This window comes from Thunnus thynnus, chromosome 11 (assembly GCF_963924715.1).
Source record: "Thunnus thynnus chromosome 11, fThuThy2.1, whole genome shotgun sequence".
NCBI lineage: Eukaryota > Metazoa > Chordata > Actinopteri > Scombriformes > Scombridae > Thunnus > Thunnus thynnus.
In genome coordinates this window covers 22,141,754-22,169,512 of record NC_089527.1, presented here as the reverse complement: position 1 = coordinate 22,169,512, position 27,759 = coordinate 22,141,754, and the positions used below count along the sequence as shown (strand labels likewise).

Genomic DNA, 27,759 nt, shown 5'->3' with positions numbered 1-27,759 from the left:
CAAATGGGTTTGAAGTCAAATTCCTAGTTAATGTGCTTTTCTTTTGGCCAGTCTAAAACACGTTAATTAAAATAAAACAATGATTTTCAGGATTACAAGGGGAAACACAAGTAATTGGTAGACATTTGACAGCTCCACAGTCACTTACCAACCTCCCAATTAGTCTCCAGGTTTGACATTCAGAGCACAGCACCCACATTTCCCAGCTTCTATTAGCAAAACTCTATGTCTTCCTGAAATTCACAAGACTAATTATCTGCACACTGGCATGCCAATGCACACAGCTATATTACATTCATTTGGCAGATGTTTTTATCCAAAGACTTACTTTTTAGCAACACTAGTAGTCCTCGATAAAGCAATGTTGGTCGGTTGGTCCACCACTTTGGGCCAGATTGAAATATCTCAACATCTATTGGATGGATTACCATGAAATTTGGTTCATCCCAGAGGATGAAGCTTACTGACATAGGTAACTTTTTCATCTAGCAACATCATGAGGTTCGTATTTGTGATTTTGAGTAAAATGTCTCAACAACTATTCGATGGATTACAAGAAAATTTGGTGCACGCATTCATGTCCCCCTCAGGATGAATTGTAATCAATTTGTTGATCTCTTAACTTTTCATTTAGCACCATCAGGTCAAAATTTTCATCCAATACTTAAGGGTAACCCTAACCTTTATAGTCAAAGTACCAGCGCGCACAGCTCGAATTCTTGAATACTAGTATTCAAGAATTACTGTAATTCTAAGCAGTAGTATTGTATTATTATAGTATTGTATTGTAAGTATTGTAAGCAAAAATGAACGCGTTTCAGCAATAAGCCATCATCAGCATAATCAAAACAGCAGAAATGGCAACTTATATAAAAACAGGTGAGGTTCAAACACCAATTAGCAAAGAGAATACATAACTGCATAATAATCCATCTATGAATGAACCACCCAAATATGGACCTCTCCTAATGAAGATATTGTGACCACAATAATCAGAAAAAACAATGACAAGTATCACAAACTAAAAGGTAATGGATATATGAACCGAATGCCCAAGACAGAAACGTATAGCAAGAGACTATATATGAAGAGCCATGCAATCCAGATTAATAAATGAAGATGCATATAAATAAAAAACCTTTATAATGTACATGCATTCACATTGTATATGACCTCAATTGAAGAAAAATTGTAAAAAAATTAGTCAATGCTTAAAACTGTCCAAAATGCACTAATGAATGTTCTACGTAAATAGAGGGCTCAAACTACTCAGGTAATCGAAAAAATCTCTGAAACAAGATTTGTCTACAATAGGGACACATAGCATGTAAAAGGAAATAAATAAGGAGCTATATGACCCTGTTAGTCTAAATAGCTTGAATTTATCAAGAGAGCATAGAATAATGTTGTAGTTTGTTTTGTCATAGTTTGTTTTAACCCTAACCTTTACTTTAGTGCTAATTAGCAGATGTTAGGACACTAACATGCTAAACTACGATGGTGAACATGGTAAACATTTCCTGCTAAACAGAAGCATGTTAGCGTTGTCATTGTCAGCAGCTCAATGAACAGCCCCACAGAGCCACTAACCTCAGTTTGTTAGATTCAGTGTCTTGCTCGAGCACACTGTGATATACAGTATGGTTGGGAGGAGCTGGCAATCAAACCACCAACCCTACAATTAACGGCTCCACCATCTGAGCCACAGCAGCCTTGATTAAGATAAATGGTCCAACAGTTTAAAACAATGGAAATGTCACTCCAAGCTGCGCTGTGAAAACATTAAGTGGCCATGACTTTTTTCAAATGATGTGCTTTGAATGCTGAAAATAAACATACACACACACACACTGAATATGAAAATCAGTCACACACAAACTAGATTACCATCTAGCTGCGGTGCCTGATCAAGTAAACTGCTGTGAATAACTTGATTTGCACAAAAAATAGCTTTCCATGCTGTCAATAAAACCAACCAAGAAGATTAGAAACTAATACATACAGGCTTATATGAGTCACTGAGGAGAGGACAAGATTCTGTCAGCGTACGTGTAAATGAAGTTGCGAAATCAAAATTGAATGGAGTGGAGGGATCTGCACAAGCCCACACCAACCTCCTTCAGTCCTTATTCATTACCGTCTCTTTCATCCTCTTTCTTCTCTCGCCTCTTGCCTTCACTTTACATGAATTAGCACTAATGAACCGGCAGACATCATCTCAGCTTCATTTGCAGCCAAAGGCACATCGTGACATCAGTGATTATAGCATTTTAAACTGAACTCCAGCTGCATTGTACCCATTGAAGAGATTTTCCACCTTTAAGACATGAGGTAGGGATTTAATAGAGGAAATAATGACGATTTACAGATACGTTACATTTAGAAGACTGAAACTTACTGTGAATAGTGGAGCAAGTGGAGTCTACAGACATGTTAGTGGCACTACAGTGGTGCTTTGAACTAAATTAGCATAGCCTACTGTAATAACATGCACTAACATGATGGTGTGTAGCTGATGTTTATCATTTTCATCCTCTTATTTTAGCATGTTAGCATGCTGATATTTGCTAATTAGCACTTAACACAAAGTACAGCTGAGGCTGAGGGGAATGTCACTAGTTTTGTAGATATTTGGTCGTAAACCAAAGTAATTACAGATCATCCTGAGGAGAATATTTTAAGGGAGTCCATCCATAGTCGTTGAGACATTTTACTCAAAACGACATATGTCAACCTCATGGTGGTGCTAGAGAAAAGTCAGGGGATCACCAAAGTTAGTAGGCTTCATCCTCTCTGCAGCATGGATGTCTGTACCACATTTCACGGTAATCCATCCAGTAGATGTTGAGATATTTCAGTCTGGACCAAAGTGGTGGACCAATTGGGAGCCATGCCACTAACATGGCTAAAAAGTCTTTGGACAAAACCATCAAGCATCTGCCAAAGAATGTAATGTAGCTGTGTGTACTGGCAAGCAGGTGTGCAGATAATTTGTGCAAGTCTTGTGAATTTCAAGGAAAGATAGCGCTTTGCTAGTAGAAGCTTAAATATGTGGGTGATGTGCTCTGAATGTCAAGCCTGGAGACTAATTGGGAGTTGTCAAGATATTTCACCAAATGTCAACCAAATTTCACAAAAATATCAACCTGCTGGTGGCGCTAAAGGTAAAGTCAGAGGATCACCAGGGTCATTAGGGATCATCATCTGAACACCATGCACATCTGAACCACATTTCATGGCAATCCATCCAATAGTTGTCGAGATATTTCAGTCTGCATGGACTGTTATTTACCCTCAGACAAACACACAGGCTGTGTGAGACAGAGCTCCAGACTAAGTGGTCAACCGTACCACTTCTTCAAACATTCAGACAACACAATTATCTTCTAACTGGGAAATTAAAGTCATTGATCTCTGGGTTTGTAACTCAATTCATTATTACTCCACAGACTGAACTGTAAACATAAGATTGCAAAGAATGTGCTCACCTGATAAAAATCAAAAGTAAATGTCTATAAAGCTGAAGGTTGAAAATGCAGAATATAACAACACATAAGATTCTGGTAGCTAAACAACTGTGCCACATGATGCTGACGTATTGGGCATATATGACTAATACTTGGTCAACAACATCAATAAAGTGAAACAAATATTTATCTGAGTGTCTATCATTTTACAGTGGTGCTGTGAGCACGACATGGTCTCAGAGTTTGAACTGTGTGCTGCAGTAGGCGTGGTGTCCTGACGCAGCCCTCCCTGAGTACACACAACACACATTCCTATTGCCGCTCACTCTGCCCTGAGTAAACACCAGTGAGGAGACAGTTAAACTTTGGCTTCTGAACAGAGGAAATACACTCACTTCTCAGCTCTGCACTAATAATGTAGCTTCAAGGAATGCTCGCTGACTCACTGCTTTCTCAACACAGTGCGGGGAAGGTTTTCATCTTTTTCGCCTTTCACAATTCATGTTGTTCAAGCATATAATGGATCATTTGCCGCAGGGTCTATGCTTTACTGGGGACATCTGGCCACAAAGCCACATTGTGTTATTCTTGGTGTTTTATAACTCTGTGGCATTTCACTAGTTTGGTGTTTTTTGTGCAGGTGGCTGGGTTTACAGACAGCAGAATCAATCTGCCAATTAAAGACCACAGGTGTGCTGAGAACAGTTGGGCTCCGGTTGGCAGAAAAGCAAAGGATACATGGATGAGAAATGGACACGGGATAAACATAAAATACAGTCATTACTGAACAGGAGAACACAAATGGCTGACAAAACAAAACAGGGTTTGAAGCATAGACTGTAAAAAATATGGACGTAGCCACCGTGACGTCATGGTTCCTGAAGAGCAGTTTTGAAACTCAAAGTGGGCAGCTCCGGCTGTCGCCATCTTGGCAGTCCCTGACTCCACCTGACTCCCAGCTAATCCAAAGTGGGCAAAGAGGTGGAGCTGAGGTAGGTCGAATGAAGCCTGGTTGCTGAAACAAGCCACCTGGTGGCTAGCGACCTGTCACCCAGTGGCCACGTCCTTAACTATGCATAACTTTACGGTTATAAAAACATTCAACCCCATGCAGTTGTCATGAAAGGGGAAATTAGCTGTAGAGACCAAAACTATTTTTTTGTATCAGGCTGTAAACATGTTTATTTCTGCTGCAAGTGGGGCATTTTAATATGGGGGTCTATGAGGATTGACTCACTTTTGGAGCCAGCCTCAAGTGGCCATTCAAGGAACTGCAGTTTTTGGTACTTCCACATTGGCTTCATTTTTCAGCCCTGGAGGTTGCCACTTGATTTGAAGTCATAAACCAAGGCCATGTACTTTCAACTCAGTCCTGAACTGTGTGTAGTTGGATACAAGGATGTTCTTCCAGAAAGAAAACCTTCACATGCAAATAGTTTTAAGGGGAAAATCAGTGCAAAATGATTCATTTACTTTTATTACATTCTGACTTTGAAAAAAGGTCTTGGTTTGTACTTGATACACTGGGTTATGTTTGGCTTTGGATGGATGCACTCTGCAAATAGAGGCCCTGTCAGACATGGCAGCTGAGGGGGGCTTTAAAAGATAAGTCAGTGATATTCTATATTTTCCTTATTCTTCAACAAATCCCATGAAAAGACAAAACCAACAGTGAACTGATCCTAATACACAAGTACTGTCTGTGTATCTAAAGCCTGATATAGTTTATTCCTCAGTGCTGTAATACCCCATTGTTCAAAAACTTTTAAAAATACATCAGTGAACCACACTGTTGTACTGGTTGACATGGTCCTTCATTACAATGAACACGGGCACTGTAGTTCATTAAAAAATATACCAATAAGTCACATCGTTACAATAGAGTTGTGAAGTGAGAGGGGCCGCTGGTTCCAGACGTGTTTTCTCCATTCTGTATTCCCATTTAAAATTTTCTTTAAATAATTTCCTCAATATTACTGAACAGAGAAACTCAGGACTGTCCAGGATAATGTAACGTTCTTGTAGGTTTATATTATGACCACTCGTTTCAATTATTTCAACTTCATTAGAGGCAAATCAGAGCTGTAATGAATTCCAAGCACTTAATCACTGAAGTTATACACAAAAGCTGCACCATAGTTGCTGAATTCCCTCAAAAGTGACCTTGAAAAGAGACCTAGACCTAGAAAACCGAACTGACTCACACTGTAGATTGTAAAATCAGTTTTCTTAACATCGTAATCTTTAGCTTCTGCCCACCGTTAGCGTTGCACGAGTCATTAGCCGTCTTTCCATTAGATTCACAAGATAATTTTAAGCAAATTTTTGAAATGTCGCAAAAAGGAAAATGCGAATTAGGTGCGTTTCCATCAACTGGTTTGAAGCTAACAAACTAGGCTACGTAACACATACTTTCATCAGTAGATGGCGATATAGGCTTAAATAATCTGCCAATAAACAGAGTAGAAGAAGTAGAGGTTGCCCACTGGAAACAAAACAAATAGTTTTATTGCCTTGGCTAGAGCACCAAATGTTTGAAAATAGTCCCGAACAAATGCACCATTTACTCCTGTTAATGTGATGTTGTTAAAAACTGAAACTACATTTCTGTGATCTACATCTTCAGCAGAAACCAAAGGGCTTGAGAGCCACAGACAGGATATAGAAGTCAGAGAGTATCTTCTTCACATGGAATTTGTTGAAAATAAATAAAATATAAAATCATGCTGTCCCTTTAAAATGCAGTCTTATTTATTTAGTACTGATTCTTTGAAGCCAAAATTTTGTTATTCTGCTGTTCTTCAGCATTTCCCCTCTGTTCCCCTCTGGCTAAATTGTTTTGCTCATCGGTGCTCCTGTGACTTAAACAACAGATATCTGGACTATTTGTTGCCTCGTGTTGTGTAAATGTGATCTAATAAAAAAAAAAAATCAGTGTGATGCTTAGACCTCTTGATGCTTGAATATGCTGCTACTGTAACTAGAATTCAACACAGTCTGACTGAGTCTTAACTAGTCTTTGTGAATGTGGTTTAGTTGCTTGAGCATTAAGTTGATATTTGTCTGAGTGTACACCCACATCCAGGTTTACTCACAAAGTTTAGTAGCAAATGAGCTAACTGCCCGATCTCTCTATGTCTTTTTGTTTCATTCAACATTCCCAAATTAAATTATGGTATGACTGAGCAAAGGAAACGAGTGCCAAATCTTCTCCATCATGAAAAAACACAGCTATTATAGACTATATTCAGCTCTAGAAAGTTGTTTAAAGGTGGAGTTTTTGATCACTAGTAGTGCTATGCAGCAATGTTTTTATGAGTTGTGCTTATTTGTTCTCATGCACACACATAAACACATGAAACACGCAATACACATTCCTGCCTATAGTTTCACACTTCATAGTTCATTCATAATCTACAAATCCACTGGCCATAATATTCATATCGATACTTTCTGATATCAATATATATCACAATATAGCTAATGTAGTCACAATCACACATTCATACTGAGAAAGCATTCTCACCAGGTCCATTGTTCTGGACTGTTCTGGAGCTTTCAATCATCAAAGTACAGCTGAGTCTTATGTGAATGTCATCAGTTTAGTAGATATTTGACCTAATGGTGGCGCTAGATGGAAAATTAAGGGCTAAAATGGCTCATTTAGTTACTTTTTTAAAATCACAGCTTGGTTAAATTATTAATTTGGACGGCAGAATTGATAAACTATATCATGATAATCATCATGGTACAATTTTGATAAAATTTGATAAACTGCAACATTGAATTATTGCCCAGGCTATATAGAAATGTGTGTTTTTTCCTGACATCACCTGCACTCAGCTCATATTTCTCTCTCCTCTTGTTCACTTTTCACTCCTGAACTTCAGTGGGATCTCAGCAGCAGAGCAGCAATATCAACTTTATGCAGAAGCTTTGAATGCATCACACACTTTACACAACATGTGAATGCGGTTATGAAACCTTTCTATGAGAGAGTTAAAGTGGGGTGACTGAGGCCGAGAGAACATTTTATGGTGCGTTGTGTATTTTTTACAGAAATGTGGGTCAGCCCCATCGTCTTCAAATTCACCAGCTTCGACTTCAGCTTTAGCCTTGTTATTTCAGCGAGGAGCAGCACAGATCTTTGATGTGAGAGACCTCTTTCGCCTTTAAGATAGTAAATAAATCATACAGTAGCTCCTTCACCTCGTATCAGCAGATCTTTAATCTCATGGGAGGCTGGCGTTTTCTGGATAATTTCCCCTGGCGCTTTCATTTTCTAGCATGTACACTACCACACAATGCGCACAGAGGTGACTATGAAGAGCAGTGAGTCTAGATCATTAATAAATTATACTAATTGCCAGTACCATGTAACCGACAGCTGCAGGAGTCTATCAACTATTATTCTGTCTATAGAGGGTTTTCTTCCAGTTGAAAGTTGGTGGGACCTGCAGTCTGTAATGTACTGCGGCTCTGCTCTTTTGTTTTCATGTATTAGCCTTAAATGCCACTGTGGTAAACCACAGGATGCTGTACGGTTTCTTCCTGCATTAATAATGCGACACAGACGCTGGCAGACAGTGATCATGAATGGCAGAGAGCATCTCTGGTGACCACTAAACAGCAGGTCAATGCAACTCAGCCAGAGAAACATCCTGCCGGCCAGCCAACACAGGATTTTATATGGTGCACACACACACAGTGGCAGGCATGCTCTGAGAGTAGAAAACATCAATAATTCATCAACAATGATCAATAACGGTACACTTCACAGCTGCTTACACCAGAGAATATAACATACTCTGCTCTTGTAGTTCTACTATAACTAGTAAAGGTTGATTTCTTGACACCATGTACAATAGACCTGTGACATCACAAGTCTGCACATCACCCAACATCCATGCATATGCCACATTTATGTCACTATAGAGCACTAGTTTGTAATTGTTCATGTAAACATCCAAGCCATTATGACAAGATAACATGACGCTAACTATGACTTAAGTGCATCAAAAGGCAAACCAATAGTCAGTATTAAACCCAAATTTAATGTGTATAGTGTTTTATTGTCAATGCAGAGTGTTTTAAGGCAGCGCATGAACAAATCATACAACCATTTTCAGTTGTCAGATGATATGAATGCTCACTGCATAAATGTGAATCTTTCCCATCTCTCCCATCCATCCCACGTGATGTGAACGTTATATAAATGGTAAATAAATGGACTGCACTTATATAGCAGCTTTCTAGTCCTCTGACCACTCAAAGTGCTTTTTACACTACAAGCCACATTCACCCATTCACACACACATTCATAAAATGATGGCACAGCCATCAGGGTTCAGTATCTTACAAACCACTTTACCCTCAAGCAGTAAACAAATAAATAACCTAGGAAAGTAGAGAAAAGTACTTCACTGTCACTTTAATAGACTCACTTTATTTGGTTAGTATTTCATTGGTCAGTTTGAGTGTTTAATGGCGTATTTTGTGTTCCATTTAGAGATTCATTGACGAGTCAATCAACAGAAAATATATTAGCAACTATTTTGATCATCAATAAATTGTAATTTATCGAGCAAAAACATTCTTTTATTTCAGGTTTTCTCTATTTTATGTCATTGTAAGTCGAATGAATAAATAAATGAAACGATGATGAAAATAATCGTAAGCTGCAACCCTAAATTCATTGATTAGTTTAAATGCTTAATAAGTTGTTTTCATCGTTTTTGATTTACATTACATCATATGTTTACTAAGCACCGAAAAGCATTGAAGGGAGAATAATGATGATTTACTCCACTGATGTATTTCTTTGTTTACTGCTAATGTTCTGATCTGTAATATTATCTTTGTCACCATCCCTCCCTCATTAACTCCACACTAATAAAGTCTTTAAAACTGTGTGTTAATGGGAACGCACACATCGTTTTTACTTGCCCACTGCCTCCAGTGAAAGGAGGGAGCACACAAGACAGCAGAACAAACTGGATTTTAAAGCCGAGCAGGTTGTTAAATGGCCTAACTCTTTTATACAACGAGTAATTCTACGGGGAAATTTCCCAACAATGACAGATGTGGCGATGATCAAAGCACAGCAACGCTCAATAGACTTAAAATTCAATTGCAGTTCTAAGTAAGGGGATGAGATGAAGCACAAAGCCATTGAGATGGATTTCTTCACATAAAACCCAGAGAGCCAAGCCAATCAAATTTACCAGTAGTGACAGTACAACCCTGTCAACAGGCGGAGACTGGTCTTTATAAAGCAGCACACACATCTTCCTCATGCTTCATGTCTTTTATAATTCTACACAAGCTGCAGATTCTTACAAAGGATGCTGTTGTATCTCAAAATGGTTTCTAGCTCACTCAGCTTATCTCAATTTAAAGGAAATGAAGCAAATAAGATTTATCCCGTTATCTGAGCTGTGTATCTCCCTGCATGTAATCCACTTCCTGAGGTCGGATGTGGACCTGTGTTCACAGCAAGGTGAAATCAATAGGCAGCCATCGTCTCCACAGACAGCTAGAGATGAGATCTGGCATGTTGGAGGAGACTGGAGAGGATTCTGGGAAGAGGCACAGGACGGATTTGGGCGAGGAAGCGATGGCACATTCAGTGATACATGACATGTTTATCCGAGTGGAAAGTATCCTTGCCTGTGTGTACTTTTCATTAATGGGTGACCTTGTTGTCATTCTCTCTTTTTCTTGGACTCTTAGTCTCACTCCGACAGACACACATCACCTCAGGGCAGATAACATATCTGCACCACTGCAGTGCAGTAATGACCCCCTCCCACTGCCTTGAGACCTTTCAGACACACTGTTCATGTCATTGCCAATCAAGCAAAGACCTGTTGGCGCACATATCCGTCACTCTCTCCATCTTCATCTCTCTCTGCATGTTAGTGCCTCTGCTGAGAAACAACCCATCATGGTTTGCCAATCAGAATCCAATTTGAAACCTTAATTAGTTGGACGCCTCAAAGGTAATGAAGCAACATTAGACACCAATATGAATAACTCACCTCCGTCAAGCCTGACACTTTGCATTATGGTGACTAGCATTCTTTTCCTCGCCAGTTTTGGCCTTTTTTCTCTGATTGTGAGTCTACAGCGAGGGTGGTGATGTCATCTTGCAGCAGATGGCTCGATGTCATCTTTTAACTGGCTGTACACAAATTTTCATGCTTGCACTGAGGACAAGTGCGAATACAGGAGAGAAAGACAAGTTTGTAAAAGCCGGGTGAGCTTGAGAATTAGCTCATACACACATCTGAAAGTGTTGAGTGGAGAATGACAAAAGCGAGGTTGAGAGAGAAGTACAACACCTGCGTACTTTGTCACCTCCACACTGGCCAATCATGGCATCAAGTGGGTGCGATTGCTTGATTGTCGGGTTTGGAAACGTACAAAAAGTGTCAAATGAGTCAACTATGCTGGTCAGCAGGAACAACAGGATTTGATTTTTATCTTTTGAGCTCTGTTTTTTCATACTATAGACAACTACTTCCATCACTTTTCGCGTGTAAAACCGAACACTATAAATGAAACCTGTCCAATCCAAATTATTGTCCCTTGCCCCCGCTCTATTTTGAGATCAGATTTATTTTGCAGATTTGTACATCGCCTTCAAATGTGTGTGTCGTCTGGAGCAGCAACTATAATTACTTTTGCCTTTAGGCACACAACACATTGTACGATCTAGTTTGCCTCGAGCTATAGACGAATCGGCTGATTGTTTTGTTGTGGTAAGTGCCGCCATTGGAGTTAAACAGAACACATTTACAGTGACAGCGAAAGCGCAGATGACTGAGATAATCACTATCGACAGTCTTAAAACACTAGTGTGACATCAGTTATGACGCATGATTTGGGAAAAAATAACATGAACGCACTGCCTCTGTCTGACCTCCACAGTCTGGATGTGAAAGTGCTGTGTGAAGTAACTAATTCAACTCAGCAGATATCACTTGCTAGCTTACGATTGAAATCATCAAACTTCACGATTTTTTTTTCGGCCAGGAAACGTAACACTGATACACAGATAGTGAGAGATCAGCGGAGTGCTGGTTGCTTCATCTGTAGTGGTCCCTTAGTTGGCATACTGCTCAAAATATGACCGAAAACACGAGGATTTGATGGACATTTATGAAAGTAAAATTTATTTTATGGAGCAGAGGCCCTTCACTTTTACATTTTGTCTTTTTCCAAAGTCTGAGTTTACTGTTGGAGCAGCTGATAACAGCTCAGAAAAGACGACTAGTTAAATCTGGATTAAATTATTTTGAGTTCAAATTTTGTAGATTGTAACCCTTCGTTTTAATGGCATTTGATGTCTATATTTTCAACATATAACTGGTTCTACAGGACTACCTGGATAGTTTCTCCTGTGCTTTGAAAGTGAAATTCTTTACGTACATTACAGTGTTACACGTGGGTTTACAAGTGTGGTGCAACCGCAGTAATGGCAGCTTGTCCACTGAAGTCTACTGACGCCTGCAGCCACCACCAATTCCAACATGGTGAGGAGGTTAAAAACGCTGTTTGACGATCTAACAAGCTTTTTATTTGAATTTTTCATAAATGTGAAAATAACAAACCAGTGGACACAAACGCAGACTGTAATGTTATCTTTCAGTGTTCTTTTTTAGCATACAAACCTTTTCACCACCACCACTGTTTAAGGCAATTCCTGCCCAACCATGACTAACATTTAAAATGCTGCCCTTACAGCCATGGAGCACACATGTCACAGCCACTATAAGATTACAATTCTCAGAGGAGCCCTCATCACTAACAACCTATCACGCCTGCACACCTCTCAGTTTCCCGCAGGGCTCAATGGAGCAGAAAATAGGAAAAACAAACCAACAGAGTTAGTGCCTGTAAAAACCTTATCCTGTCAGATGTGCTCTCTTTCACGCACGGCACTCCTCTCCTCTGCTCGTTGGTTTTCACCTTCACTGAACCCTCCTGCATCATTCTTATCTGAATGCTGCTTATTGTCCTTGCATTGATAGGTTGTTTGTGTCATTTCACCCGCTAATTAAGAGGAAAGGGCAGCGTGGGATCAGGAAGAGGCTGCCACTCCCCCACACACACCAGCAGAAAACTGCTGAACCGGAGATGGAAAAGAGATTATTGGTTTGCTTGCTTGTGTTTTTGGGTGTGACCGGTGGAATAAAAGACTGCCAGAGAGAGAAAAGCAGCTCAGGATTTTAAGGGGAAAAGGAGAAAGACAGTTAGAGCAGGTGGTCAGCGATGACTTCACGCAGGTTCAGTGTTCTGACCTTGAAACATTTTTTTTTCATCCCTCACAACACAACACAACACAACACAACACAACACAACACAACACAACACGCCTTAAGACAAATCTCTCAGAGGAATGCAAAGAAAGACTTTCCTCCTCTTCACTGAGCAGATAAAACAAAGAGCCGTTATATTGTGGTCATTTTGCATAGAGCCAATAATGTTTTTCTGAATACAGTCACAATCTTAATGACTTCTTTGAGGAAAATTGCTTTGTTACTTAATGCTGTGTTATAAAACGTATTAATGTTAAAAAAAAACAACTCAAAAAACTATTTCATTAAAATTGCATCACGAAAGATAAAAAAGACTCAGACTATTTCCCGCACTGTGATGTCTAAAGCCAGAAAGATAGTGCACTCTCAAAACATAATTTCCAGATTTTGCAGCCTTTAATTTTTCAAGTAATGCATAATATAACAAGACCAAGAGTCTACAGTGGGTCTGCGAGGCTGTAGGCACTGCAGTGCTTTGAGCTAAAGGTTAATAATAGCATAGCAACGTGGTCACAATGCTAAGATGCTGAATAATATGCTTTAGAGAGTAATGTTTACCATGTTCACCATCCTTCATTCAGCACTATACACAAAGTACAGCTGAGGCTGATGGGAATGTCATTAATTCTTCAAGTATTTGGTCATAAACCAAAGTATTGGACAAAGTCGATCTTTAACCAGACGATGGTGCTAGCTGAAAAGTCAAGAGAGGTTTTACAATTCATCATGTAGAGACATTTTTCCACCAAAACATTTTCAACCTCCTGGTGCAGCTAGTAGGAAAGTCATTAGGATACATCCTCTGGGGAACAGGAATATATCTCTACAAAATGTCACACAAAACAATCCAATATTTATCAAGATATTTCATTCTGGACCAATTTGGTACACGACTGGCTGGCATTTTCATCCATAGACCTGCGCTGCCAAAAGCATCCAAGGGTGCAGAGGATTTAACTACTGCAGTGTAAATCATGTTGTGTTTAAATAAAGCCAATGTCTGGCAAACAAACTGCCCTCTCTGTATGTTAACTACAAGGCATTTCATCCATTCATTGACATGTAGTAAAGTGGTTTACTGCCTGCATGCTTGTCAGAGGGACATGAGTTCAATTCCCCTGCTTGATATGGTGCACTCTGTTGCTTGAACTGTAAAATACATCTCTCTCTAAGAAAAAAAGAAAAAGGTATTTGCTATGCATTTTTGTCTTATTCCATGCACCTGCAGCCTTGTGGCACTTGTGTCAAACATGGACCTGACTGCTGCTGCACATATTCTCTGAGGCTCAAGTCAAACTCTGTCTGAAGGCTCATCTATCACTCCTTTTCTTCTGCTCAATCAGCTCAATCAGTGTCCCCAGTGCATCCTCTATATTTCATTCATTCAACCTTTATTTAAATCTTGAGGAATCATCGGGGGCTATCCTCATTTTCAATGATGTTGAGAGAACAATTAAAACAGAATAAATGCACACAAAAAATAATTAACAAGAAAACAAACAACAACAGAACACAGTTAAAAACAGTTCAATTCAATAGCGCAGTAGTTTGTAATTATGGTTTTAAATGGACCTATGGGTACAATTGTGTTAAGTTTTAATGTGTGTTGTAAAATGTTCCAACTAAAACTAAAAGCAGTTTTCCCAAATTTAGTGTGGACTTCAAGCACTTCAGCGAGTCAAATAATGACTATGGGACCAATTCAATAAGGAAGTGATATATGATGGCAAGTTGCCATTAAGGGTTTTATAAATAAATAGAAACTAATGCCTGTAACGTGTTACTGTTAGAGATTCCCACTCAGCCTCTTCATACAAGATGCAATGATGAATAGAATAACTGTCATTGCTAATAAATCTCATGGTGGAGTGATAAACTGAATCTAGTAGTTAAAGAGTGGAGGCAGAGGTGTGTCTATATATCTCCATAATCCAAAGCAGACAAGATATGGCCTCAATTATCCACTTCCTACTGAACATAGGAAAATTAGTTCTGTTTCTGAACAAATATCCAATTTTGTGTCGTAGCTTGCTGACAAGTGTGTCAGTGTGAAATTTAAACATAACTTTTTGACCCAGCCAGATACCAAGACCCTCTCAATATGGAGTCCATTCAGAGTGGTAATATGCAAACTACTGTCCACAATATCTCTGGCTCTAGAGAATAGCATATATTTAGTCTTCAGGACTAATTTCAAATTAAAAAGTGTATCTTGCAATTTGTCAAAGGCTTGTTGTAGGATTTCAGTGGCTGAATGTGCAGTATTAGCAAAGCAATACAGAACTGCCTCACCTGCATTAGGATGGGCATTGTAATTTGTTATAAAGGATGCAATATTGTTAATACAAATTGTGAACAGGACAGGACCCAATACTGAAACTTGTGGAACCCCCTTTGACAGTCGTAAAAATACAGAACAATCATTTCCCCAAATCACACATGTCTATGAGACAGGTAGTCCTGAAACCATTTACAGGATTTATAATCAAAACCAATATCACATAGCCTCTGTGGGAGCACAGCATGATCAACAGTGTCAAGTGCTTTTGTTAAATCAACAAAGACGGCAGCACAATATTTCCCTTTGTCAACAGCAGTTACAATATCATGTTTAACAAAAGTAGTAGCAGTGACAGGACCACGTTTAGCTCTGAAACCAGATTGGTGTGGACTTAACACAGAATTTCTTGAGAGGAATGATTTGAGCTGATGATTATCTAATGACTCCAGGGTTTTAGCAAGACAGGACATTTTGGAAAATGGCTGATCGTTATTAAGATAATTTCTATCACTACCCTTATGCAGTGGTACTACATGTGCAGATTTCCAGACCTGAGGGATAACTCCAGTGGAGATACAAAGATTAAAGAGATATGTAATTTGTTCAGTAATAAATGGGGCACAGAGCTTTGAAAAATGAGGGTCTAGTTTATTCTCCCCAGTTGCTTTTCTGCAATCGTTAGCTTGAAGTACTTCCTTAACAACAGAGGAAGTGAAGGCCTGTGTTGTGAACTGTGAGGTTTAAGGAGGGCATGTGAGCCAAAGGGTTACTATTAAGAGCAGATCCTGAGTACACCATATCAAACGGATTCCCAGCAGCAGTAAAATGTGTGTTAAAAGCATTGCAAATCGCTGATGTCTTATTTATTAAGCGAACATTAAACGTAACATAAGAAGGAACAGAAAGAGAGGATTTGTTTTCATTTACATTTACTTTCCAAAATTTTTGACAGGTTTGTAAAAGAGCTGGAGATTAATTCTATGTCATAATTGGATTTTGCTTTTCTCAAGGAGGATGTGCATTTACTTCTGAGTTGGGCTGCTTAACCAGTACGCCTCACTAGAGCCCAGGCTTTGTCCCTTGCCTTGAACATCACTGATAATTCTGTGGACAACCAGGGGCTTGATCTATCTTTAACCCTAAGCTTTTTAAAATATGCATATTTATCAGTGATAGAAAGTCATGAATTTGTAAAATATTCCAATGCCAGTTCTACATCGGGTATTTCAGAGGTGTGATGTGTATTACTGTCAGCAAGGTCACTGGGGAAGGCCTGTTGATTAAAAGTTTTTAAATTTCTTTTGATAATAATCCTAGAGCTCGATCTTTCCAGTCTAGCACTTCTAACGCATGCTAGAGGACAGTGCAAAAACTCCAGAAGTAATCAATGTTCCTCCTATTAGACAGAATCAAATCTATCAATGTTGATTTTGAGGGATCCTTCAAATTAAGTCTGGTCATCTCATCAATCAGCTGTGACAGATTGAGATTGTCACACATCTCTTTTAGACTATCTGAATCTTTTTCTAACCAATTTAAGTTAAAGTCACCTAGAACATCTCTGAGTTACTATACTGAGCAAGTGAGTCTGCTAATTTATTAGTTGCACTACAGACAGCTGAGGATGCTGTGTAAACACCCACCACATTAAATTAACCTTCAGAGCAATAAATTCAAAAGAATGAGGTACAGTGATGACATTTAAAACAGTAACAGATAAACATGACTTCACAATATACAGCCACACCACCGCCTCTTCCAACTCTGTCTATTCTGTACAATTTATAGTTATGTAAGGAAACCTCAGAAATATTTATACTCTGTTTAAGCCAGGTTTCTGTCAGAGCCAGGATATCAGGGTCAGTCTGTGAAACAAGAATTCTCAGGGGATCTAATTTAAATTGATTACACAGACTTCTGATATTTAAATGCATCAGCCCCAGGCCATTTCTGGATTAGAAAGCATGTGGGTTAAATAAGGCTTGACCAGAGTCACAGGAGGGCTTACTCGCTAATGGCCACCTATAGAGTTTGTTTGGGGGTTGAGATTATTAAATTTTCAGGGTTATAATAACTTGTAAAAGAAATAGGCTGGTGTTGTTTATGAGGGCCAATAGTGATCAGTACAGGAAACACAAGAGCAGACAGTGAAGGACAGAGTGTGTTCTGAACCGGGCTCACTTGGAGACGTCACCCAGTGAGAGGAGACTTCAAGACTGACGGCTCCCATTTCAGTGATTCTACCATTTCACACATGGTTGTAGATAACAACCTTGAACCCTCTGGATCTATTAAAAAATACATTAAAATTGTCTATAAAAGCTGATATTCATAAAGCTACAACAGCCTGTCAGCCAGCGGTGAAGCTGTTGCAGACGAGAGAACTTCAAGTCCTCATGTGTTGCAGAGAAGGGAAGGGACCCCCAGACAACACATTTCCTATCAGATTTCTTGAGTGTCTCAAACAAGGACAAGAAATCCCTTTTCAATAGTTCTGATTGTTGCTGCTTTATATTGTTCACTCCAACATGAAGCCCTACAGTTTGGACTAATGGAGTCTGGTCAAGGACATTCAGCAGCGTATGGTTGATGTCTGACACTAGTGCTCCTGTGTGACAACGTGTTACACCTCCTGGAACAGTGACATGATGCACAATTGAGTCTCTCATGACCAGTACGGATGATAATTTCAGTTGTGGACCAGCAAGGCCCAAAACACCAGGACCAACCCTCTTTTTGACATCTAGAAATCTAGCTTTCAGTGGGGAGACCAGTGAGCTTGGTGATGTTCATAATGGAAATTTTTTGGGGCTACTCGAGCTGATTTCAAAATATTATTCTGTCATACAAGAGCATCTAGAAAAAGTCAAAGGATACAAGCAGAGAGGGGAACAGCTGCCAACGCACTATCTCTCATGGCACTCTCAGAATGAATTACTTGAGCTGTGTGGAAATGACGTTCTCAGCACCATTCTCGGGAAAAGACTCCAGTCAATCTATCACTCTATAATACATGATGCCATCCCAGATATATCACGTTAAGCAGAACATCCTGTCTCTGAGGTACATGTTCAACGATGACGCACATGGCAAGGCTGGACAATAAACAAATGTTTTACTGAGTTTTTACACTTTGCAAAAAAGACAGGAAATTAAATCGCCAGCATGATAGAGCAGTTACAGGTGTGCAAACCCAAATTATCCAAGTAAATCCTTTGGCTACATTTTCTCCTCGTGTAAAGCATACACTGAATCTAGTAGGTGTATATGCTGTCCAGACATGTAAGTAAATGTCAACTTATTTCAGATGCCTGCTTGAGTGATACACGATTGAGTGCACATATTGATGTGGTAAGACTTGCTCCCCACCTCCCCAGTGTGATTGAAGCACTTAATTGCATAATATCATCCTGCAAATTATCCATTGAGGCCTTATCAGATGCACAAGGACTGAGAGAATACTTCACATCATTCACAGCGGTTGTCGTGTGCATTGTCTGGGTAAAAATACTGGAACATATTGAAGATAAGAATTTGCTCCTGCAGAGTGGCAGCCTATCTTTCGATCAGGAAGCAGCAAACATTGACGCTCTACAGCAGGAAATAATTTCTTTGAGAGATAAGTGTGATTCAATGCTTGCTGAAGATCAAAATGTAGTCCAAGCAACGGGCATCCCACCTGAGTTCACACATAGCAGGCAGAGAAAGCACCAGCGCACTGAAGAAAGGTCAGATGCACAAGAGACTCCTGATGTAACATTTAGCAATTCTGTGTTTTATGTTGCAGTGGACAGTATCATTGCACAGCTGACTTCCAGGTTTCAGTCAATCAGGGATATTTACAATGATTTCAAGGGAAAATTCAAGTTCCAGCAGTTGAGTGAGGAGGATCTTGTCTAGTCATCTTGTAGAAATTCGATAACAAAATATTCTAAGGATCTATCTGAAGATTTGGAAAAACAAATGCTCCATTTGAAAAGGATATACAGTGCCACATTCTCAACCATCATTTTTAGCTAATTGTGTTGTATTGTTATTTTTTTTCTTTCAAACTGTACATCGCAATCAGCGTATTCCAATATGTGTATTTTATTGTACTTCCATATCTGTAGAGTACTGTGGTTTTATGATGATGAAAACGGTTTATTTTAATTACACTGTGCATGTAAAGCCCGACTAGGGACAACTATGTTGAATTGCATCATCCCTATCAAATAAAATAAAAATTCATATTCAAATTCAACAGCCATGGAGCTGCTCAACAGGATTTATGACATGAAGATTGACAGCATTTATGGTCACATTTGCATCGCACTGAGGATATTTTGCACTTTACCAGTAACTGTGACAGAAGGAGAGAGATCCTTCAGTAAACTGAAAATAATAAAGAATTTGTTGCACTCCACAATGAGCCAGGAGAGGCTCAATAACCTGGTAATACTTCCCATCGTGTGTGAATTGGCTAAACAGATGGACTTTTAAGACATTATAAAGGACTTTGCATCCAGAAAGACAAGGAAGGCGGCAAAGATGAAGCCATAAGGTAAGAAATTGCATTTTCTACTAGGAAATGTTTGATGTAAGTGTAACAGATCTTTGTTGACCTTGGTGTGTGTAAGTGTGACAAAGAGTTCTATTATGTTGTGTGTGTGTGAGTGTGTGTGTGTGTCCATGCCTATGTAGCACATAACATGCATGCACTGATATGAGTAAAGCAGTTCTGGGGAAGGCCCATTCACTGGACCTTTTCAGGGGCCCATCCATTTCTGTGGGCAGGCCTGGTTCCACTTTGCAACATTCAGCATCGACCGCAGCAACAGAGGAGAGGTGGGAACCAGGACCTGCAGGATCCAGTCGTTCCATCGCATGCCTGGTACAAGCAGGAACAGCATCACCAAAAGCACCAGTAGTAGCAGAGACCGCTGTAGGATTGCTCGCCCAGCCCTGGAGGGTTGACAGCTTTGGGATGGGAGGAGGGTCCAGGCCGGGTTTTTGCTGGTGCGGTGTTAATCCGCCAGTGACAGTGAAGATAACTGGTTATGCCACTGCAGCACTGGGAACTCCTCAAGGTATAGACTATCATATCTGTTTTGTAGAACAATGGGCTGTTGAGCACGATGCACCTTCAGAAGACCCTGCACCCCGACTCTCCTTCCTCCCCACAGACCACCAGGAGTTACCTTGCGGTGTGGGGCTGGGCTGTTCAGGTCTTGACTTGTTTTGTTCCCAGATTTGCCTAACCTTGTGCTGGCTAACATCACGATGAGAATACTATCATCCAGCTCTGCATCACCTTCTCTACTCCTCTCTTCAAACTGATCCCTGCATAGGATTGGTGTCCTCCAGGTTGCTGATTTTGCTATTTAAATGTATGCAACCCACACAATGGGATGGTGAAAGATTAGGAATCATGATGGTACCGAGCTCGCTAGGCAGGCTAACTAGTTAGACTAACTTGGAGGCTAGATGGTAGAGATGGCTAACAACAGACCAATAAGTCCTAGAGGCAGAACAATTACCGTGTTCAAGCAGACGGATCAAGGCTGGGAAATCCCATCAGATCAGGTCCATAAAACCAATAAATCCAATAATCTGCATAAAGTTGTCACATTAGTTTTCCTGAATTGTATGAGTTGTATCAGCATGTTTCATTCTTAATGTGATTATTAACACACAGGACATGCAGGGAGTCTGGTTGTTGGATAAACACACAGTGCAGAGTGTCTGAAATCTGTAGTTCTCAACGTTCGCCCTGAAGGAAAAAAATTTAGCAAAACAGGTCCTTCAGGAAATCTAATAAAACTCAGATTAATAAATAAGGATTATTTGTACACGGCTGATCTTTTGTGACGTGCGTCTTTCAGGAAAACTTCACACAGCAAAACATGCTTTTGTTTGTGAACCAGATTTGTAAAAGATTTCTATGTGCACTTAGAGCGCAAGAGATGAGAGGTTGTTAGATTGACGTTGGATCTTATTAACCCAGTTTCAGTCGTGGCCTCTGCTGCTGCCGCTTCTTCACCGAGAAAGAGAGAGAGAGAGAGAGAGAGAGAGAGAGAAAGAGAGAGAGAGAGACACTGAGGTTATAAACCTCTCCCTCGCCTTTCACCAACATGGCTGAATATTTCATAGCACTCACTCCTGTTTAACTGCTGCTTTCCTGACATATTTTAGTGCACTTTGTCTTTTCAAAGCGCTACAGTCTAATGGAGAGAAAAGGGCTGTGTGTGTTCAGAGTAGTCTTACCATTAATCAAACTGTAACAATTGAACAGCATGTGTAATTTAAAACTGAGTGGTTGCTAGTGGATTATATATTTTTTTAAGCGTAGCCCTGCGTCATTTTTATTTTATTAGACTGTATGTTGGTACATTAACGTGGACAGATGGGTGTCTGGACCAGCTGGGCCAACAAGACAGATTGATGAATAAAGATGTTTCAGCGAAGACAAAACTGCTGTTTGAGACATGTGGACCTTGAATCTTCCAGGTTTGGAGTACTCATGAATTTCTGTTTTTGAAAGTAATTTCAGCATTTATCAACAGTATCAAGTCAAAAAAGCATGTCAGCCTCCTTTCTTATTAGTAGCCAGGCCTTTGATCTGTCTTCTCCCTCTTTTCAGATGTCAAAGAAGTTTACTTGCTTAGGCGGTAAATAGATTTCAGGTGGTCATGACATTCAGTACTTGTGAAACTAAAACTCTAACAACAAAACACTTTTGATTCTGCATATGAGCTCTCAGCCTCCCACACATTTAAAGAAAATCCTGGCTATGAACCAAAACAACGGCACCTGTAAAATATGCAGCACGCAGCAACCAATATTTGGAGCACAGAACATTTTGACAGAAAGGGCATCCTGATTCGTTTCAGTACAGACAGAGACTATTACTGAATTCTCACGTAAGGAAAAGTGTCTTTTTAAAGTTCAGAGATGCTGCCAGTCAAAATAATCCTATTACATCGTTTACATGATGTAACTAATTCTCTTTATAAATGGTTAATAAATAAGTCACTAATGCTTTATAAGATTTAAGAAAAACTTAGGTTTCATCTGTTTAGCACTCTTTCCCATTGCACTTCATTACATTGCTCATCGTTTCTGGTAAGGTGTGTCCTTGATGAAATGTAAGGGGTATAGGTTTGTTAGTGGTTAGTGGTTAGGTGTTAGTTCTTGCAACCTTTCAAGCAACAACCGTGCATTTAGAAATCCCCAGCCTTCGTTAGGCGGAGATCTCCGATAGTCTTGGTATCGCAAGACAACTTTCAACAACTGCAACAGCTTTTGAGTAACTGTCCTCTAACGTTTGATTGTCTTGCCTTGCCTGTAAGTCACTTTGGATAAAAGTGTCTGCCAAATGATTAAATGTAACGGTAAAAATGTTGCTGAAATATCCCTTCGGCTGCTGTTAAAACAAGACAGTCTATAGCCACGCTAGCAGCTCTGTGATACTGTACTTTGAGCTTAATGCTTACATCGAGCAACAACAAGTTAAGTATACTCCTTTAGTGTGCAGTTGGTACGCATACTAAAAAGCTTCTGATTTTTAAGTGTGCTCTTGAGGGAAACTATTCTCCCAAAGTGTAGAGCACAAAGGAAATGGAGGAACTACTCTCGGCTGGACAAAATTAAAAGTGACAGTGGCTGGTGGTGAAACAGCTCCAGGAACAAACAAAAAATAACTACTGAATTTTTTGAAAAAAATATTTGCTGTCTTTTAGTTAGGTTTAACTGGCGGTGGCATTGAGTTTAATTGCCTTTGCACAGCTCACATATTGCATAATTTCCTGCTGGGATAAGTATGTTGATTTCTTGTACACTAACAGTATACTATCAACATTAGTATATAGCAAATACTGTTAGTGTGCATTATGGATTTGGGACACAATTGTCCCCCTATAGCCATGAATGTCTATAAAAAACATTTGTCCCAATCCATCCGGTAGAAGTTGAGATATTTACCTGGATAAGTGGAAATGTCGACCTAAGGATATCTGAACCAAATATTAGTCCATTCAGAATTATACATGTCCATATGTCATTAATAAAGGGCTCATATACTAATCTATCAAGTCTGCAGTTTAATCTATCAGTAAGTTCTTATAAATGTATTGTGGCCCAGATGTTTTGCAGTCTTTTCCCAGTAGGTAACTGATAGTCCATTGGAGGGATTTCTGAGGAACTAAAGAGCTAATCAGACAAAGCCAGTGTGATCCTGGAAGAGAGATTCTTCACAGGCTGCAAGCCAAAAAAATTGTTCATACTAATGGCTTATAAGTGATCTATAAAGCCTCATTGAATGATTTATTGACCATTAACAAAGTCATTAATTACAGGTTATAAACCATTAAGGGGCTCCTTATGAGAGTGCTGTATCACTTCGAGTATTACCCAATTAGCAAACTAGTTTGTGAAAAATCCATTAACAGCAGCACTGGATGTGGATGTGTGTAAACAACCCCATAAACAGATTGTGTCTACCAATATACAAATATTCAACACAGCGGATGTCTAAGTGACACTCCAGATGGCTCCTACAATCAGGTACACAATGTAACTTCAATTCCAGAGGAAATAAAACCATCACTACATGCGCTCAACAGAATGAAAAGCCCCCTGTAGTCTGGTTGTCTGGTTATGTGAAGAAAACAAGAATAAGGAGAACAAAATACAGACGTGAATAACATCCATCATAACATCTCCTGATCGCAGACACATGGAACAAGTCACTACTTCTACCCCTGAGGAGGGAAACACAGCGCTGTTCCTGCAGTGATATGAGCCAACACAGTGAATTTCAATGTGGACTTTAGCCTTTACAACAAATATGGGCGAGGTCGACGGGAAATGCCACTGAAACAAAAGATTAATGCTCGAGACTATGTGATTAAAATCTGCATGACACAAAGAACTACATTTTAATCCTACACCTGTGGGTCTCCACCAGTAATGACATCATAAAGGAGGCAACCTTATACCCTGAGTGCGCTCAGTTTGACCTAAAGAACAAAACATTGTCTAATGCATCAATAGAGGATTAACATGGAGTTCAGGTGCGCCGGCTCTGCTTTTATGCACTTTACCTTTTATCACCTGTTCACCTACTGCTGTTCATCATCTCTACATGTACTTCATCAGTTCATCATCACATTGCTTATACTGATCATGGTTAACAGATCTCATGTGTATATCAATAGGTAAAAGGTTACCAAAATGTGCCGCATTTTATTACCTTTTTTCTAATTTATACGTAAGATTACAATATCATCACATCCTTTCTTTCCAAATCATTAAGCTTTCCTCTTTTTCTGAAACTGTCGACTGTGTATCACGGCTACTATTCACAATGTCAAGAATGAACCTTCATGCTCAAATGCAGATGATTTTCATTTAATTGCACTGCATGTTAAATCTTCAAATTGCTTATAAAAAAAATAGAATTTTAAATAATATTCCCTCAAATATTTAACTCCTTGTTTTGCCTGTTTTAAATACATCTTTGCTGTTATTATGGCAATAAGATCACTGAAAACTGAATCAGGCTGTGACTCTAGTTTCAGTCAATTTCTTACACCAAGTGATGTCATTACAGCTATCATTGATCCGTTCAAATATACCCATTAATTACACACCTTGATCTGCATGACTTGCTTACAGTGTGTGTAATTGATGTCTATGTTTGAACACTCTTCTGTGTTGACTTTTCCATGCACGCCGTACACCCAAGTCAAGAGCCTACTGCGCTTTTGGCTCTGAATAAATAATAAAACATTTATGTGAGTTTGAGCGTGTGTGAAGGTTTTATTGCACCCACAGCTTTGCCTGGCTGAAATGACCCCTGATCCCATGGGTGGCCCTCAACAGCCCACAAAGGCATGTGTCCCACACACATGACAAGTTTAGGAAAGGTGACAGAGAGGCATCACTCCCTGACCGGCAATCTATTACTCAATTGAGTCACTCCCCTCAGCCCTGCCTCCAAATTACATTCCTGCTTTTCAGATGCTTTTTTTTTCTCCCCTCCCTTGTCTGGGGGGTTTGGTGTGTGGAGAGGCTCCTACTGATTGCCTGGCTGTGGCCGTGATTGAACGGGGACACGATGTTTCTCTGAGGCCGCATGGGGCTATAGGCTGCATACCAAACGAGCATGAAGAAAGCACTGGAGAGCGATGGAGAAGAGAGGCATCAGTGAGTGGGAGGCAGGGAAGCCCTGCACTACAAAGATCAGACGTTATTCAATGCGGCAGCAGAGCTGAGTTTGTTACAGCAGCTTAGGTCATCATGCAGATGATCTTAGAAATTAAAGCAGGTTTAATAAGCTATTATTCAGAGGCTGAATATATGAACCTCCTCCTCTTGTCTTGTTACAGCTCAACACTCACAGTGTGAGAATACAAGGGAGTGGACAATGTAAACAGGATTTATGTGAGAGACACAGAGGGTGCCAACAGTACATCAGTCTGGCACCAGAAGCCTGTCACAGAGATGTCTGCCATAATAATGCATACATGTGTGAATGCATGTGCCTGCACATACACACTCACACACTCTTCGGTCTTGCCAGATCTGGGAGACGCAGACCTCTAATGCCGTGTGACTGCACTCCCCAGGGCTCCTTTCTGCTCTGCTGGATGAGCTCTCTGCTCGCCTGCGTGTTAAGAAATCAGGGAATCCCTGCATTCCCTGGCTTCACTCCTCCTTTATTCACCCGTTTATTGCCCCCTCCAGCCTTGTGCATGCGCTGTATGAAAGCTTGGCGATCATTAAGGAGGCATTCTCCCCATGACAATGATGAAACAGCCTCAGCATCATTTGCTTATACGAGCCAAATGAACTAATTTAGGCAAACGTCACTGTGACACATCATAGTTTTGCAGGATATCTTACACTGCAAAGATGTAAAATTTGACTGGGATGTCTTTTGAAAGACATTTCTCTTTTTGATGTCTTTGACACTGAAAACTCATGATAATGTATGAACTGAAAGGTGTTTTTATATATGTTTTTTTTGGGGGGGGGGGGGGGGGGGGGGGGGGGGGGGGCATTTTTTGCCCTTATTAGACAAAGGTAGAGATATGGCAGGAAATTAGGGGAGAGAGAGAGATTTGGAACAACATGCAACAAAGATCCACTACTGGAATTGAACGGTGGATGTTGCGGTTATGTGGCACGCGCCACATAAGGCACCATTAGGCTACGGAGGCGCACCAGTCCACTGTTATTTTCACTCATTAGTACAACAGCTTTGTTTTGATTTACAGCTGTTTCCAGTCTTAAACACATACAGTAACTCAATATTTGCCGCTCAGCCTGATTTAGCAGCCACCTGTCTGACAGGTCTAATAGCCTCTTTGGAAAGTTGAATTGCTCTGATGGTTGTTCAGAAATAAAACTGGCTGATGAATATATGATAATATGATAATTGGATCATTTATCAAGTAAAAAGTCCAAAACATTTGTTCGTCACAGCCTTTGATCTTTTCTGATTTACTTTTGTATGTTGGTCAGACAAAATGAAAACAGATGTAGAGCTGCAACGATTGATCGATTAATCAAGTAGTTGATCAACTGAAAATTAATTGGCAACTATTATGATAATCAATTGAGCATTTTAGTCATTTTTTTAAGCAAAAACACAAAACACATGAAGACGTCCCCATGAGCTCTAAGACATTACAACAGGCATTTTCAGTATCTTCTGACATTTTATAGACTAAAAGATTAATCGATTAATTGAAGAAAATAATCCACAGATTAATCGGTAATGAAAATAATTGTTATTTGCAGCCCTAAATTGAATCAAAAACAAAGTGACAATGATAGTATTTGCAGCCCTGATTTTATTCATACATCAACATGCATTTTGTGTTTCAGGGTGTCAGACTCAAACCCTCCCGACAGAACTTCTGCATCCTGAACACAGGCTTCAAATCCTACTGCTGACAGTATTTTACCATCTTCTCTTTTATCTTCAACTACAACTAGATCTCTGATACCTTGCATCAGTGCTGTGAATGGCAGCATCAAACACAAGCCTAACACCGGCTAATCCCAGGTAAAAACCACCTCTAAATCTGAATCCAGGTCAGCGTGTTTCTTCATCAAAGAAGCAATTGTACCCCTTCCTACACTAACCAACTAAACCTGCAGACATGTAGCAGCATCCCAGCAGGAGATCCGCTGGGACAGAGACAATTACTGTCTGTCTGTCACCTTCTCAGCAACTGCAGTCATCCCTAAAAAGCTTTGGGGGTATCCTGGTGACACCAGATAGGACTATGAGGAAACAAGGTCATCATTAATTATCATCTGTGAGGCACAGACGCGCTTCTGTTTGCACCATTAAAGTTGTCATTGATATGTGATCATTTAATCTGAAACACTGTCTTATTTTTATTATTATAAGACAGGATTCACATCTTTCCAAGATAATGATTTTAGTCACCTGCTTGAAGAGTAAATCTACCGTCGACACCAGCGGAGAAAATGAGCTTTTTGCTGCATTGCACCTGCCCAAACGCGCCTAACTTTCAGGTGGGATGTGGGCTGTCTGGTAGTGATCAATTCTCCGAGGTCGTGGTCGTGATGGTGGACAAACACCCCCCTCCCCAAGAAGGAAAAGAAACAAATAAAAGATCATTAACTGCAAACAAACAGCGGCATGCAGCGGCTGCCTTGTCTCACACAC

General features: G+C 39.9%; 1 protein-coding gene across 4 annotated transcripts in view; it reads right to left on the bottom strand.

The window, feature by feature from the left end:
- The window catches only part of sytl5 (synaptotagmin-like 5), a 51,136-nt gene that overhangs the window by 23,156 nt on the left and 221 nt on the right, over positions 1-27,759 (bottom strand). The window contains exon 1 of one of the 4 annotated variants that reach the window (XM_067603822.1): positions 27,517-27,657. The exons of the other annotated variants lie outside the window; for them this stretch is intronic. The gene's annotated coding sequence lies outside the window, so the exon portion shown is untranslated. Of the gene's footprint in view, positions 1-27,516; positions 27,658-27,759 lie in introns of those variants that run through there. 4 annotated transcript variants of the gene reach the window in all.